Source organism: Nicotiana tomentosiformis, chromosome 6 (genome assembly GCF_000390325.3).
Source record: "Nicotiana tomentosiformis chromosome 6, ASM39032v3, whole genome shotgun sequence".
Lineage (NCBI taxonomy): Eukaryota > Viridiplantae > Streptophyta > Magnoliopsida > Solanales > Solanaceae > Nicotiana > Nicotiana tomentosiformis.
Genome location: NC_090817.1, coordinates 130,062,525 through 130,081,028, shown reverse-complemented (window position 1 = coordinate 130,081,028; position 18,504 = coordinate 130,062,525).

Here is an 18,504-nt window from a genome sequence, read left to right as displayed (position 1 = left end):
TGAAATATATATAAAAACTGCGATTCAAATAATTACAACTCTCAGAACTCAGTAGAAATAAGTCACAAGCTCTAAGAGAAAATATTGAGTGTCTCTATACATCAGAGTCTGAGGAAAATAAGGAAGAAAACAACATAGTAAGGATAGGGGGACTCCGAGGTCTGCAGACGCTGGCAAATGTACCTTGAAGTCTCCACGTACGACTAGCTCACTAGTACCCGATCTGGTAAGCAGTACCTGAATCTGCACAAAAAGATGTCCAAAAGTGTAGTATGAGTACACCGCAATGGTACCCAGTAAGTGCCAAGCCTAACCTCGGTAGAGTAGTGATGAGGTCAGGTCAGGGCTCTACTGGAATAAAAAGGAAACAAGGCAGAAGATATAACAATATAATAAAATGACGGGGAATTTAAACAATGAGAAGTTACAGAAAGCTAACAACATAACAAATAAAGGTAAATAACATGGGGCGCTCCTGAGATACCGCCTCGTAGTCCCAAATCTAAATACACAACAGGGGAAGCTCCCGAGGTACCACCTCGTAGTCCCAAAAGTAAATATGCAACAAAGGCGCTCCCGAGGTACCGCCTCATAGTCCCAAAAGTAAATACACAATAAGGGAAGCTCCCGAGGTATCGCCTCGTAGTCCCAAAAGTAAATATGCAACAGGGGCGCTCCCGAGGTACCGCCTCATAATTCCAAAAGTAAATACACAACAGGGGAAGCTAACAAGGTACAACCTCATAGTCCAAAAAGTAAATATGCAATAGGGGGAGCTCTCGAGGTACCGCCTCGTAGTCCTAAAAGTAAATACACAACTACTAACCTATGGAACAATGAGTTTACAGCAAGGACTCATACAGTTAAAGACTGAATACAAGATCAAGGAAGTAGGTAATTCAACTAAGCATGTTGCACAAATTGCAAGTAAGAGTTAATACATGTAGGCATGCGACATTAGGCTAAACATGATGACTACACATGCTAGAGCAACTCAGTTAAGGAATTAAAAGAAAACTACTCAGCAAGAATCAGATTTTTCAACATATAACCCAAGTACGTACTCGTCACCTTACGTACACGGCCTTCACGTATTCAAATACCATAATAGTATCAAAACCTAAGGAGAGTTTCCCCCACACAAGGTTAGACAAGTCAGTTACCTCAAATATCGATCAATCAATCAATAAGAATGTCTTTTCCTCGACTTTCCAACTCCGAACGGCTCGAATCTATCCAAAACAATTACATACTATAAATATAACTATAAGAAACTAATTTAAATAATGAAGCTACGACTTTAGCAAAGATTTGAAAATTTTCCCCAAAAAGTCGCCCTGGGCCCACATTCGGAATCGGGTAAAAGTCACAAAATACGAACACCCATTCGATATCGAGTTCACCCATACCAAAATTACTCAAATACGATACAAAATTCTCAATCAAAACCTCAAAATTCGGCCTAAGGAATTTTCCACATTTTTCACAAATTTCTAAACCCAAATCCTTAATTAAATGAAGAATAAATGATATTTTAGTGGAAATAAATAAAAAACAAGTCAAGAATCGTTGCCCAAATGTTTACTCTGAAAATCCCTCGAAATTTCGCCTTAATCCAAGCTCTCTTGGTTCAAAAATGGAAAATAAAATCAAACCCTCGGACTTGGCGCTTTTCTGCCCAGCGATTTCGCTTTTGCAGTACCGCTTTTGCGGTGAAATCTCCGCATCTGTGGAGTTCACTTAAACTCCCAGACTCCGCACCTGCGCACAATCATTCGCATCTGCGGAAGCGCTTCTGCGTCCCCTCGTCCGCTTTTGCAAAAGGTCACTGCCGCTGGCCAACCGCTTATGCGGTCCAAAGCCCGCTCATGTGGGTGCGCATCTGCGCAAACACGTCCGCTTCTGCAGACAGGCCTCCCAAGCACTCGTCCGCTCCTGCGATCAATCTTCCGCAGAAGCGACTCCACTTCTACGGCCTTCACGCCACACCTGCAGCCACTGGACATCCTCATCATCCCCGCATCTTTTATCGCCTGCTCGCTTCTGCGAACTCGCACCTGCGGTCAATCCTGCACAGGTGCGATTGCACCAGAACTGGTGCCTTCAGCCATTCTCACAAGTCCAAATTGATCCGTTAACCATCCGAAATCCACCTGAGGCCCCCGAGACCTCGACTAATTATACCAACTAGTATTAAAACATTATACGAACTTAGTCGAGCCTTTAAATCCCATCAAACAACGCTAAAAACACGAATTGCTCATCGATTCAAGCCTAATGAACTTTAAAACTTTAAACATCTACATCCGATGCCGAAACCTATCAAATCAAGTCCGATTGACCTCAAATTTGCACACAAGTCATAATATACATTACAGACCTGCTACAACTTCCGGAATCGGAATCCGACCCCGATATCAAAAAGTCCACCCCCTGTCAACCTTTCCAAAAATCATCCAATTTTCCAACTTTCGCCAATTGATGCTAAAATGAACTACTGATCTCCAAATCAACATCCGAGCATGCTCCTAAGACCAAACTCACCCTACGGATCTATTAGAACCATCAAAACTCCATTCCAGAGATGTCTTCACACAATTCAACATACGGTCAATTCCTACAACTTAAAGCTTTCGAAATTAGAATTTCCCATCTGAATCAACTTTGAACTTCCCAAAATTCGATTCCGACTAGGCGTACAAGTCATAAAATATGAAGTGAAGATACTCAAGGCATCAAACCTCCAAACGGCGCGCTAGGGATCAAAACGACCGATCGGGTCATTACATTCTCCTCCACTTAAACATACGTTCGTCCTCGAACATGCTGAGGACTGCTCCGGGGCTGTCTAAAATCACTGTTTAACACCTAGTGCACCTACCCGTGCCACCACAACCCATGTGAGCACATTAGATCGAGCTAGACTGAAGATCCTCCCTATAACATTAGCTAACAAGCCTTAGAAACAAATTCCAACATCCGATGCCCGCAATACACCTCATGACACATATAAGCCTTGTTCAAAATCTCGCAATGCTGCCACGATGAAAGAGATGCGTAGAAAATCATTACCAAATACCAAATAAATAAATCACGTGGGTCTCTCCACCTGACAAGAATCATTACCTCATTCTAAACTGAATAGCAATATTTTCTTTTCTTTAATATACCCTACTTAACTCCGATCGCACTGATCTCAGGTCCAATAATCGCGTCTCACCCAGTACACGCTGCTCAGGCAATAAGCCATCTGAAACACTGTCAAAAATCTCATATGCCACCTGCATTGCTCCAACAAGCTACAAACTCGAATGTGACACATAAGGAATAATGGACTCTGGAAAAAAGAACTACCCTGCACGCGTAACGAATAAAATAGCCATAAAGATGCTATGAACCTTTCTCAGAGAATGAGAAACAAAATACACAGAAATAAGTATAGGGAACCATACTTAACATCTCACTGTTGCGGCGTGCAACCCGACCCAAACAACATACCTGTGGCATTGTGCCACCCAATCTACACATAACAATAAATACGGAAGTGCCCATCGAGCCATAATGCTTATTCTTATGAAATACCCGAATATTGACCACAAGCACGTCAAGTGCAAAAATACAACCATGGGGAGACGGATAGTACCATACGCTACAAAACCCAAGCACAAGGTGCGATAACTGACTTGTATCTCGAGATCCATACTGCTCATATAACACCACAAGCTACACGGGATCACAACACATGTGCAAATAATCAAGTCATCTCATAACCCACATAGCACAATAAAGTATTACATGGAATACCTGACGACGGTAATAACATTCAATGCCCGAAGACTCCTCCGCAAGCAATGCTATGCCGAAAGAATACATCCGACCTGATATAGAGCACACATTCACATTAGACCCACTAACGGACCCCAAGACAATTTCGAGCATCCCATACTGGGTATACAACCTTTCAAGGATCCCCAATGGAATTATTCATGACACGAGTATCCGTCCCAATCCGGAACAAACTCCCACAGTTCACAACCAAAGGAATAGAGCGCCTTCCCGGCATAAACTCCCATATTAACGATAGTACCATAATCTCCATGGTTGGTTTCAATCTTTAACCATCAAGTGACTAATATGTCACACTTATTCAATTTTACCGTGCGATACGTTCTCACGACCTTCCGCACCAGGTAGCAAAGTCTGCACCTCCACACCACCAATCGTACTAATTTTGTAAAGCCAACCAAGGGTCCGCAAATCAATACACAAAGCTTCTTGCACCGGACACCGTTCTCAGGTGCCACTACAGAAAATGCTAGCTTACTCTAAACATCTGAATTCTTCTCTGCTCATCCGAGCTCGTGACATTCTTGTCAACATCGAACTGCAACCTTGATCCTCAACTTCCAATTCCCATGCCGCTCACTGCACCTATCCCGCCGCTATGTGAGAGTACAAGAATTTGTCATAACCCCTGAAATACTAGTAGAATAAACACTTATTGGCTAGAATCCCTTTCAATCAACTCATTTTAGAAGAACTATTGCAACACGCAACTGAATTCCCATAACCGCAGAAAATACAAACCTCGAGTCGTGGTCTAAACCGTCATAACTCTTCCGGGATCCATTTACACATAACAAGGCCATTAGAATTAATTACCTCCCAAATCAATCAAATTATGGTGGCTACCAAGCCTGAACATACAACTACAAACCACATGTATAACTAACACGCCGAAGGAATTGATCATTGCCACAATCATGCTGATTCAAACCATTACTAACTGACCCAACTTCTTCCGATTTACTCTTGACTTGCTTTAGAAACAATAATAACTCCATTCAAAAATATAATGAACTCAATTAGCACTCGCCTCGAGTGACCCAAATCACGAGACCACATCGTCTCGATACCCATAAATCATCTTATACCCTCCTCATGCACACAATAACATCTCCAACTGGTACACCCATTCTGAAGGACCTTTCGCGAATCCGAAACTGTTTCTTCCTTTCCTCCACAACTGCACCGCATACCCGATGATAACATAGAACATTCCAAGTCCCATTCGTAATCCACTGCAAAAACTCGATCCTTAACCACACAACGAACCCAAAATCCTTAGGCCCTGCACTTAGATTCTTGAACCTACTAGGATCGTTCTTGGGAGTCACCTACTCTCATCTGGTCCCGAATATAATCAAACTCCAATGCGCTATTAGCATATGAACACCCTCTCAAAGAAGCAACCTACTGAATTATTTTCCTTGTACATCACCTCCACAAGAAGTATAAACTCTGAGTCTTCCCAAAAACCTAAACATGAATCAATAAGGCCAAATGGAGCACACATCAATCAAATTCCTTTCCCGGATTACCCCTGATGCATTTATTTTCTTAGTCATAATAACCTACCAATACACCGATAACCAGAACCCGCACCAGTAGACAACCACGCGATCCCAACGTAGACGGTGGGGATCCCCCACTTAGCTTTAAGATACAATTTATAAACCTAGAATCCACAAAGATTTTCCCTTCTCAATTACCATGCTCTCGCATCGTCAACCCTCCAAATTTCTTGTAGTTTCTTATTAAACTTTTCATGAACATTCCAAATTATCATCCATAATCGCATATTTGACTTTATGCTTTGTAGTAAGTAGAACTCTCCGTAGAAACTTCATCAAAATCACACAACCGTTGACCTGCCCACAGGAGATAGCCTACCCGTGGAATTACATATCGACATCTCCCAATGATGATGCACTGGGTACAACAACTACAAAATTAGTAAACCCTCTTGAGCCCATGCTCATCCACCAGTTGTACAAGTCCGTTCATTCCCCATTGACATCAACTGAAAGTCCGACAATACATTCCAAACTCGAAGTCATATTGCATCCCACGGCAATCAAGTTTTCACACCCCTCTTCATTTCAAGCAAACTTCTTTCTTCCATATTCAATATTTATTAGTAAAATAGCCATTATTTCAAATAAGGTCTGTAGACCTAGTCACTTTCCACCATGACTCCCAAATCACTCTGAACTTTCTCAAGGCATGTGGCTATCCTACCACAAAATCTACATGCTACCCCGCCACTCTCAATTTGGGTCAACCATCTTCTTTAAGTAACTGCTCGACCTCTGCTTTTCATACTTGACCTGCTAGTAATTCAACCACCGCGAGACACTTCCCGATATGTCCTCCTCCATACTTTACTGCCAAAATGTTGCTTCAAATCAAATCCATAGTCCGATTGCCTTTTCTCCGCTGGAATTAAATGTCGAACTTCTAAATCATGCACCGAGAAGTCCTCCTTTTAAGTCATTCACTGCCTCGACACATAGAAAAACACCCTACCATTACACTAACACTGTGCGATCATAACACATAAATATCACAACAATCCGTGCATAGCCTCAAAACCATAAGAAGTATAGATATTGAACTGAAATGACAAGACATCCTTCCGCAAGGCGACGATAATAGCCCACTCGAACACGTAAGGAAAATATCTTGCACTATATATGCAGTACCACTGCAACTCTTCGATGCCCAATTGATAACAAGCGCTTCATGTCACATAAGATTTAGTGGGAAGGAAATAAAGGCATAAGCCCCAAAGGAATCAAATCGCACGATGAGGAATCAAGGAAGTGAAGCTTTTCCTAATAGTTCCATAGCCTCCCGAAGATAAGTACAGACGTTTCTGTACCGATCCGCGAGACTCTACTAAACCTGCTTATGACTTATAACATCTATGAACCTAGAGCTCTAATACCAACTTGTCACAGCCCAAATTTCCCTCCATAGGATGTCGTGACTACACTTAGTCTCCATGACTAGGTAAGCCTAACATTTATGTGGAATTACAGAATATAAACTGAACTCAAGCCTCAACATATGAAATATATATAAAAACTACGATTCAAATAATTACAACTCCCAAAACCTAGTATAAATAAGTCACAAGCTCTAAGAGAAAATATTGAGTGTCTCTATACATAAGAGTCTAAGGAAAATAAGGAAGAAAACAACATAGTAAGGATAGAGGGGGACTCCGAGGTCTGCAGACGCTGGCAGATGTACCATGAAGTTTCCACATACGACTAGCTCACTAGTACCCGGTCTGGTAAGCAGTACCTGAATCTGCACAAAACGATGTGCAGAAGTGTAGTAAGAGTACACCACAACGGTACCCAGTAAGTGCTAAATCTAACCTAGGTAGAGTAGTGATGAGGTCAGGTCAGGGTCCTACTGGAATACAAAGGAAACAAGGTAGAAGATATAATAATATAATGAAATGACAGGGAATTTAAACAATGAGAAGTTACAGAAAGGTAACAACACAACGAATAAAAGTAAACAACATGGGCGCCCCTGAAGTACCACCTCGTAGCCCTAAATGTAAACACACAATAGGGGAAGCTCCCGAGGTACCGCCTCGTAGTCCCAAAAGTGAATATGAAACATGGGCGCTCCCGAGGTACCGCCTCGTAGTCCTAAAAGTAAATACACAACATGGGAAGCTCCCGAGGTACCGTCTTATAGTCCCAAAAATAAATATACAACAGAGGCACTCCCAAGGTACCGCCTCATATTCCCAAAAGTAAATAAACAACAGGGGAAGCTCCCGAGGTACCACCTCATAGTCCCAAAAGTAAATATGCAACAAAGGGAGCTCCCGAGGTACCGTCTCATAGTCCCAAAAGTAAATACATAACTCATAACCTATGGAACAACGAGTTTACAACAAGAAATCATACAGTTAAAGGATGAATACAAGCTCAAGGAAGCAGGTAATTCAACTAAGCATGTTGCAAAAATTGCAAGTAAGAGTTAAGACATTTAGGCATGCGACATTAGGCTAAATATGTTGACTACACAGGCTAGAGCAACTCAGTTAAGGAATTGAAAGAAAACTACTCAGCAATAATCAGATTTTTCAACATATAACCCGAGTACGCACTCGTTACCTTACATACACGACCTTCACGTATTCAAATACCATAATAGTACCAAAACCTAAGGGAACTTTCCCCCACACAAGGTTAGATAAGTCACTTACCTCAAATATCGCTCAATCAATCAATAAGAATGTCTTTCCCTCGACTTTCCAACTCTGATCAGCTCGAATCTAGCCAAAACAATTATATTATATAAATATAACTATAAGAAACTAATTTAAATAATGAAGCTACGACTTTAGCAAAAAATTGAAAAATTACCCCAAAAAGTGACATGGTACTAAACCCAAAGGGTGGAAACAACACAGGGCATACCATGGTCGTTATTACAAGAAGTGGAAGAGGTGGGAATGCACCCACCTCAAGTCAAAGGAAACTTGTGGATGATGAGCAAGTGGTGCGAGAATAAGAGATCCCGAACAATGTTGTGCAACCTAATGATGAAGTTCGGATTGATATTGATGATAGTGTGGAAGAGACTCAAAAGGAGGTGAACTCGTCTAGGGAACACATTATTGACATACCGGAGCCGATAGTGCAAAAGGCTAAGGCACCATTGCCTAAGCCTCCATCTCCATACCCTCAAAGACTTTCCAAGAAAAATGATGAGAATCAATTCAAGATGTTCATTAAATTGATGAAGAGTCTCTCAATCAATATGCCATTAGTTGAAGCTTTGGAACAAATGCTCGGTTATGCCAAGTTTATGAAGGATCTCGTGACAAAGAAGGGGTCAATGAATTTTAAAACTATCAAAGTCACTCATCAAGTGAGTGCAATTGTGCATTCAATGGATCCTAAGTTGGAGGATCCCGATGCTTTCATGATTCTTTGTACAATTGGAAATGCCGAGTTTGCTAAATATCTTTGTGATCTTGGGGCAAGTATAAATTTGATGTCCTATTCAGTTTTCAAGACTTTGGGAATTGGGCAACCAAGACCCACCTCTATGAGATTGCAAATGGCCGATCGTACTCTGAAGAGGCCCTTGGGAGTGATTGAAGATGTCTTGGTTCGTGTTGATAAATTCATTCTTCCAACAGATTTTGTCATTCTAGATTTTGAGGTTGACTATGAAGTGCCGATTATTCTTAGGAGACCTTTCCTTGCTACGGGGAAGGCTCTTTATGATGTTGAAGCCAGAGAATTTATCGTAACGATCCGGCCGGTCGTTTTGAAAATTTAAGTCCCATTAGGCGGCATAAGGACTTGATCAGCTTCGTATTATGTGTATTAACTTATGTGCGTGGTTGAATTCAGTTACCGGATGATTCAGAGTCAAATCAGAATGAGGATTCATGTTTTGGAAGCTTAAGCGGTAAGAGTTGACCGGAATTTCACTTTTGTGTAAACGACTCCGAAATGGATTTTGGATGATTTCAACAGCTTAGTATGGTGATTTTGGACTTAGGCGCTCGTCCGGATTTGGATTTGGAGGTCTGTACGATGATTTGAAGCATTTCGACAAAAGTTGAAGTTGGAAAGTGGAGAGGTTTAACCAATAGTTGACTTTGGTAATATCGGGGTTGAAATGAAATTCTGAGAGTTGGAACAACTACTTTATGTCATTTGGGACTTGCCTGCAAATTTTGACGTCATTCCGGGTTGGTTTGATTGGTTTCGGCACGAGTTTTCGAAGTTTGATGTTTTGGAAGTTCATAAGTTCGATTCGTGGTATGATTTATATATTTGGCATTGTTTTAGGTGATTTGAGACCCCGAATGAGTCCGTGTTAGGTTATACAACTTGTTTTTGTGTTTAGACGGGGTCCCGGGGGGCCTCGGGTGTGTTTCAAATGGGCTACGGGCCAAATTTCTTCTATTTTTGGACTGTTGGTTTCTGCCATCTGGTTTCCTTAATTGCGTTCGCGTCACTTCTTCCGCATTCGCGTAGTGCAATTTGTGGAGAATAAATTATTGTTCTTCACATTCGCGTGATTCCATTCGCGATCGCGAAGGTCTTCTTTTCTCTCCTTCGCGTTCGCACCCGTCTCTTTGCGTTCGTGTAGCTCAGTTCCTAGGCCATCAATTTCCTTATTTGCGATCACATATGTTTGTTCGCGATCACGTAGCACTAATTCAGCGCAATAATTATTTCTTCTCGCGAGCTTGTCTTTGCGTTCGCGAAGCATTGCTTCGCAGGCTCATTTTTCTTCTTTGCGAACGCGATCCTTCCTCCGCATTCGCGATGCATAATCATATGGGCAGAATATAAGATCTTCAAATCGAGGGTTAGGCTATTTTTATCATATCTTGACTTGTAGAGTTCGGTTTTGAGCGATTCTTTGTGGGTTTTTCAAGCAAATTGATTGGGTAAGTGTTCTTCACCTAGAATTTATTATATTCCATGATTGTATCTTTATTTTTATCATTTAATTTGTGTTTTGAGTTCAGGAAAATGGAGGTTTTTGAAGAAACTTTTCAAAATGAAAAATCATGATTTGAGGGACTAATTGGTATCGGAAATTGATAATTTTAGTATGGTTGAACTCGTATTGCAATGGGTGTTCGGATTTTGTAAAGTTTATCGGGTTCCGAGGTGCGGTCCCGGTGGTCAACTTTTGGGTCGATTTTTAGATTTTGATAGAGATTGAGGCTTTATGGTCTAGAAAAGTGTCTTATGAGTTTTATTTGTGCTTTGAAGTTATTTTGGTTAGAATTGAGCCGTCCAGAGGTCATTTCACCCGAGAAGTTCAGTTTAGAGTATCGGTCTGTCTTCTTTGAGGTAAGTATCTTGCCTAACTTCATGTGGGGAACTACTCCTTAGGATTTGAGTCTTCTATGCTAATTGTAGTCCGTTTACGCGAGGTGACGAGTATGTGCTCGGACTTATTTGTGGAAAATTGGCCTTTTAGGGTTCTTAGACCCTTGTATTCACTGAATATGCAATTGTTCTTGTTATGATTACGCTTTTTAATTACTAGTTTCACGTCTACCTGGTTAATTAGAATTAATTGCTTCATGGTTCACTCTTATTGCTTATTTGATTCATATGTGCCTTAACTGAATTGTTACCTTTCTATTGCCATGTTATCCTTTCCCTAAATGCTTATCTTTATTTGAAATTATTACTATCTCTTCTGTAATTGTTTAGCCTTAATTGAGGTTATGGTTATCTTTCCGATGCTTCTTCTTAGGTGAATTTATTGTATCTATTCCTAATTTCCCAACCTTAAAAGAAGTTAGATATCCTATAATTTAGTTGACTTGTCCTTATTTGGAATTATTCAACTTGTGTTAGCTTCCTCGTTGTCGAACTGTATATTGTGGACCGTTGTTACATAGTATTTCCTTTCTTGTTGAGCTGTTCTTATTATGACTAGCATTCCCGATTGTGGCTACTCCTTGTTAATTAGTTCCTCCGTTTCTTTGAGTTTCGGAATCTCTGAGTTAACTTATTTGTCGTACCCATGTATTATTGTCATTTTTGTTATTGTACTTGTTGTTGTGATGCTTGAGGTTTCTGCCGTGCGGTTGTTGTTGTTGTGATGCACGAGGTTTCTGCCGTGCGAGTGTTATTGGGTTGCACGATGTTTCTACCGTGCTATTGTTACTATTGATATTTGCACATGCGGCGTGACAAGGCGGGATATATATATATATATATATATATATATATATATATATATATATATATATATATATATATATATATATATATATATATGTGTGTGTGTGTGTGTGTGTGTGTGTGTGTGTGGGTTGCACATGTAGCGAGACAAAGTGGAAACATTGTTATGCACATGTGGCGAGACAAGGCAGGTACTTACTATATTATTGCACACGTGGCGAGAAAGGTGTGCTATGTCAGGGATTGATTTGTGATGACTTGTGATGGCGTGGGGTCATTCTTGTTGTTGATGTTTGTGTAGTGGTACACTTACATGTGTGAGTTTTATCTTGTGGAAAGTTGTGAGAAAATATTTTATGTGCTGTCCATTTCTTTTCCTATACTTACTAGCTGGCATGAACCATATTAGGACACTTGCACAAGCATACACGTAGTTGAGCACTCTTATCGGTTAAGAGGTTTTCTTGATATTGCTAAGTATAGATGCAACCCTTTGTTACTTGCCTACTATGTGAGAATGGCTCTATTTGGCACGTAAATCATCAGTGTGGTTATGAAGTGTAATGAGGGCACGAGATGCCCAGTGTTAGGGTTCAGGTATTGGGACCCGTGAGTTGTGAATAGTATGAGGTTCGGTACCTCGTGGAGTTTATTGACTAAAACCTGGTGTGAAAGTGGTTGTTTTCATCTAGTTGCTACCTGCCCTTCATTTAATTGTGTTCATCGGATTTAGGCTGTGTTTCCGTTCGTTCTTCTATGTCATTACTATGGTGTTCCGCTGATAGTTGTTGTTTTCCTTTCTTACTGAAATTACCGTATTATTTGCCATTTCGTGTAGTCCTTATGTAGATATCATACTCTGTTGTTCCTATACTTATACTTGTTCAGGTTATTTAGTCCAGTAGGTGTCTTGACTGTACCTCGTCACTACTCCACTGAGGTTAGTCTTGATACTTGCTGGGTACCGCCGTGGTGTACTCATACTACACTTCTATACATTTTTGTGTAGATCCAGGTATTTTCGAAGTCAGTTGATCATTAGCTAGCTATGCGGATTGTTGCTGTGGAGACTCAAGGTAAAATTGCTGCTGCGTTCGCAGGCTTAGGGGTCACATTCTGATTTCTATTCACACTGTTTACTTTATTTCAAACAGTTGTATTTTGAAAGTTGTAACAAACTCTGTAGAGCTTTTGACTTGTACTACCGGTTTTGGGAGTTATAAATTTTATAGAGATTTCTATTTCAAAAATTGTTAGATGTTATTTAATTATTGTTGTTATTAAGTAAATCTTAGGTTTACCTAGTCCCTAAGACTAGATGCCATCACGATACCCAACGAAGGGAAAATTGGGCTGTGACAAGTTGGCATCAGAGCTCTAGGTTCATAGGTCCTACGAGTCATAAGCGAGTTTAGTAGAGTCCTACGGATCGGTGCAGAGACGTCTGTACTTATTTTCGAGAGGCTACAGAACTATTAGGATAGTTTCAGTTCCTTCATTCCTATCATGCGAGTTTATTGATCTCTAAGTTAGAGCTTTTCTCATTCCATTCTCTCACAGATGGTGAGGACACGAGCTGCAGTTACCGATGACACTAGGAGCAGGAGCAGAGGCCGACAAGGAGCACGTGCCGCAGCTAGGGCACTTGTCAGATCAGCAGTTGAGGAGCCGCCAGGGGTTCCTGTTGGGGGACAGGTACTGGAGGTGCCTGCTGTTACCCTCGGACTTCAGGAGACCTTAGCACAATTCCTAAGCATGTTTGGTACATTGGCTCAGGCGGGGTTGATTCCGACTGCACTAGCTACTTCACAGACTGGGGGAGGAACCCAGACACCCGCAGCCCATACTCCAGAGTAGCGAGTTCATGTTCGTCTGGTTCTAGGTGTCATGGCGACACAACCTGTAGTTCCTGTTCAGCCAGTGGTTAGGGCAGCTGCATCTGAGGAAGAATAACTTAGACTTGAGAGCTACAAGAAGTACCACCTTCCTAACTTCAGTGGATTGGTGAAAGATGATGCCTAGGGTTTCCTGGAGGAGTTTCACCGCATTCTTCGTACTATGGTTATTGTGGAGACGAACGAGGTTGCTTTTACTACGTTCCAGCTCAGTGGAACGGCTTATCAGTGGTGGCGGGCATATGAGTTGGGTAGCCCGGCCGAGTCAGCTTCACTTACATGGGTTCATTTTCAGAGATGTTCCTGAGAGAGTTTGTATCTCAGTCCCTTCGGGATGCATGGCGCGCGGAGTTTGAGCATCTATGCCAGGGCACTATGTCAATGTCAGAGTATGCCATTCGATTCAGTGATTTGGCCAGATATGCACCTGTTTTGGTCGCTATAGTTAGAGAGCGTGTCTGTAGATTCATTGAGGGGCTCAAGCATGTTATTCGGTTCAGCATGGCTCGGGAGTTAGAGTCGGATGTTCAGTTTCAGCAGGTGGTAGGGATCGTTCGCTGAGTAGAGGGCATGTGAGATCAGGAGAGAGAGGATAGACGGAGCCATGAGGGAGAGGTCATGCGGGGTCAGGAGAGAGAGGACAGGGAGGTCTCGTAGACTAGAGAGGTCCATTGGTCGTTATTTCGGAGGCAAGGTACGACATGGTAGGGGTTTTGCGGGTCAACCAGTTCAGCTTGCACTTCGGCTTCGCACGGTGTTTCAGGTACTCATGGGTCTCAGAGTACCCGTACTGCATAGTTCCCACAGCCACATCATCATAGAGGTTGCTTCGCATGTGGAGATACTAGCCACAGGGTGATAGATTGTCCTAGACTCCAGACAAATGTGTCATAGCAGAGTATTCAAGCGAGTGGAGGGCGCCCAAGAGGGGGAGGCCCGACCCGGCCCGTTGGTGTGTTTCATATAGTAGGCTTGAGGCCGATGCGCCGGATGATGCCATACTTTTTGATTTGTTACAGAGGGGCACCATTCGCATTTTGATTCAGTTCTGCTTATTAGGGTGAGTTCCCCTATTTATTGTCCCGCCTATGTGTGAGTTCATGACTTATTATTATGTTTATGTGTTTGGCCTTGTTGAGAGATTCTATGAGAGGTAGCCCATGTCTATCGTTTGTTTTTATTCATTATTGAAAGTTACGAGGCTAGATGTGAATTCCTGTTGTCCATTATGGTAGGTTTTGATGTGATTCCTGAGTATTTTGGTTACGATTTGTGATTTGATACTCTACAGGGGTGAGAGTTCAGTAAGTGTGGTGATTTTACTGGCATAATTAAGTTAGTGGAAGGTTTCAATTGGTATGATGTGTATTTGACTTGTGATTTAGAGTTGAGGTTGAGAACCTCGCGATTCATGTGATTTGATATGTTTGAGCTGGGTTGCGTGCCGCGTGCCGCGGTGGAAGTTATGCCAGGATGAGATCTTTTTGATTTGTTCATATACTTTAATTTTTCTTTTTAAATTGATTTGTAGGATGGTACTCATAGAGAGTTGTGCGTGTCGGGCTTGTTTGATATTTCTCTTATGTGTTTCTCTTTACATATTCAGTCATTTTTCGTTCTGTGCTTCTTGAGTTTTAGCTTGCGGGGTGTATGCCCGGTGGTGTTAGTTGTGACTTGTTGATTCAGGTGTATAGTTAATAGGTCTTCATGTTTCTTGCATCGTTGTCAGTGTTGTGGATTTTTGAAATAGGGTTCTAACGGATATGAGGCTAATTGCCGGTGCTGGATTTGATTACAGGCAGCTATTGTGATAAGAAATGTTATTATGGGCCTATGTGTGGCGTGTCATGTTGAGTGGTCGTACTTTCCGGGTGGAGGCATGAGTTGTTGCAGCTGGTTGAGACTGGTACTGCGTGTGGATTTAGAATCGGGTCTTTTGGAGATGAATGAAAAGTGAGAATTTTGACTCTAAGGCTTATTAGTTTGGTAAGAAGGATAAATTACAGTTGAGATGATGTCGTTAGGCTTATATGGATTGGGGTGATGAGGGGTCACCCTCGGGTGTATGTTGGATATGTGCATTCAATGATTTGAACACGTCGAGGCGATTCTAGGCACGTTTGAGGACGGATATTTGTTTAAGAGGGGGAGGATGTAAGGACCCGGCCGGTCATTTTGAGAATTCATGTCCCGTTCGGCGACATAAGGTCTTGATCAGCTTCATATTATGTGTATTGACTTGCGTGTGTGGTTGAATTAAGTTACCAGACGATTAAGAGTCAAATCGAAATGAGGATTCAAGTTTTTGAAGTTCATATGTTTGATTCGTGGTGCGATTTGTATTTTCGGCATTGTTTGATGTGATTTGAGACCCCTATCTAGTCGTGTTAGGTTATAGAACTTGTTTGTGTGTTTAGACGGGGTCCTGGGGGGCCTCGGGTGTGTTTCAGATGGGCTACAGGCCAAATTTCTTCTATTTTTGGACTGCTGGTTTCTGCCATCTGGTTTTCTTAATCGCGTTCACGTCACTTCTTCCGCATTCGCGTAGTGAAATTTGTGGAGAATGAATTATTGTTCTTCGCGTTCACGTGATTCAATTCGCAATCGCGAAGGTCTGCTTTTCCCTCCTTCGTGTTCGCACCTCTCTCTTTGCGTTCGCGTAGCTCAGTTCCTGGGCCATCAATTTCCTTATTCGCGATCGCATGTGTTTGTTCGCGTTCACGTAGCACTAATTCAGGGCAGTAATTATTTCTTCTCCGCGTTCGCGAGCTTGTCTTTGCGTTCGCGAAGCACTACTTGGCAGGCTCATTTTTCTTCTTCGAGAACGCGATCCTTCCTCCGCTCTCGCGATGCATAATCATCTGGGCAGAATATAAAATCTTCAAATCGAGGGTTAGGCCATTTTTATCATATCTTGACTCGTAGAGTTCGATTTTTAGCGATTCTTTGTGGGATTTTCAAGCAAATCGATTGGGTAAATGTTCTTCACCTAGAATGTATTATATTCCATGATTGTATCTTTATTTGTATCATTTAAAATGTGTTTTGAGTTCAGGAAAATGGAGGTTTTTGAAGAAAATTTTCAAAATAAAAAATCATAATTTGAGGGATGAATTGGTATCGGAAATTGATAATTTTAGTATGGTTGAACTCGTATTGGAATGGGTGTTCAGATTTTGTAAAATTTATCGGGTTCCGAGGTGCGGGCCCCGGGGGTTGACTTTTGGGTCGATTTTTGGATTTTGATAAAGATTGAGGCTTTATGGTCCTGATAGTTTCTTATGAGTTTTATTTGTGCTTTGAAGTTATTTTGGTTAGATTTGAGGTTATTTCACCCGAGAAGTTTATTTTAGAGTATCAATCGGTCTTCTTTGGGGTAAGTATCTTGCCAAACTTCATGTGGGGAACTACCCCTTAGGATTTGAGTCTTCTATGCTAATTGTAGTCCGTGTACGCGAGGTGACGAGTACGTGCTCAGGCTTATTTATGGAAAATTGTCCTTTTAGGGTTCTTAGACCCTTGTATTCACTGAATATGCAATTGTTCTTGTTATGATTACGCTTCTTAATTACTAGTTTCACCTCTACCTGCTTAATTAGAATTAATTATTTCATGATTCACTCTTATTGCTTATTTGATTCATATTTGCCTTAACTGAAATTGTTACCTTTCTATTGCCATGTTATCCTTTCCCTAACTGCTTATCTTTATTTGAAATTATTATTATCTCTTCTGTAATTGTTTAGCCTTAATTGAGGTTATGGTTATCTTTCCGATGCTTCTTCTTAGGTGAATTTGTTATATCTCTTCCTAATTGCCTAACCTTAAATAAAGTTAGATATCCTATATTTTAGTTGACTTGTCCTTATTTGGAATTATTCTATTTGTGTTAGCTTCCTCGTTGTCGAGCTGTATATTGTGGACCGTTGTTACATAGTATTTCCTTTCTTGTTGAGCTGTTCTTATTATGACTAGCATTCCCGATTGTGGCTACTCCTTGTAAATTAGTTCCTCAATTTCTTTGAGTCCTGGAATCTTTGAGTTGACTTATTTGTCGTACCCTTGGATTATTGTCATTTTTGCTGTTGTACTTTTTGTTGTGATGCACGAGGTTTCTGCCGTGCGGTTGTTGGTATTGTGATGCACGAGGTTTCTGTCGTGCGAGTGTTATTGGGTTGCACGATGTTTCTGCCGTGCTATTATTACTATGGATAATTGCACATGCGGCGTGACAAGGCGGGATATATATATATATATGTGGGTTGCACATGTGGCGAGACAAGGTGGGAACATTGTTATGCACGTGTGGAAAGACAAGGCAAGTACTTACTATATTATTGCACATGTGGCGAGGAAGGTGTGCTATATTAGGGATTGATTTGTGATGACTTATGATGGCATGGGGGCATTCTTGTTGTTGATGTTTGTGTAGTGGTACACTTACCTGTTTGAGTTTTATCTTGTGGAAAGTTGTGAGAAAACTTTCTGCGTGCTGTCCATTTCTTTTCCTATATTACTAGCTGGCATGAACCATGTTAGGACACTTGCACAAGCATACACGTAGTTGAACACTCTTATCGGTTAAGAGGTTTTCTTGATATTGCTAAGTATAGATGCAACCCCTTGTTACTTGCCTACTATGTGAGAATGGCTCTATTTGGCACGTAAATCATCAGTGTGGTTATGAAGTGTAATGAGGGCACGAGATGCCCAGTGTTAGGGTTCAGGTATTGGGACCCGTGAGTTGTGAATAGTATGAGGTTCGGTACCTCGTGGAGATTATTGACTAAAACCTGGTGTGAAAGTGGTTGTTTTCATCTAGTTGCTACCTGCCCTTCTTTTAATTGTGTTCATCGGATTTAGGCTGTGTTTCCGTTCGTTCTTCTATGTCATTACTATGGTGTTCCGCTGATAGTTGTTGTTTTCCTTTCTTACTCAAATTACCGTATTATTTGCCATTTCATGTAGTCCTTATGTAGATATCATACTCTGTTGTTCCTATACTTATACTTGTTCAGGTTATTTAGTCCAGTAGGTGTCTTGACTGTACCTCGTCACTACTC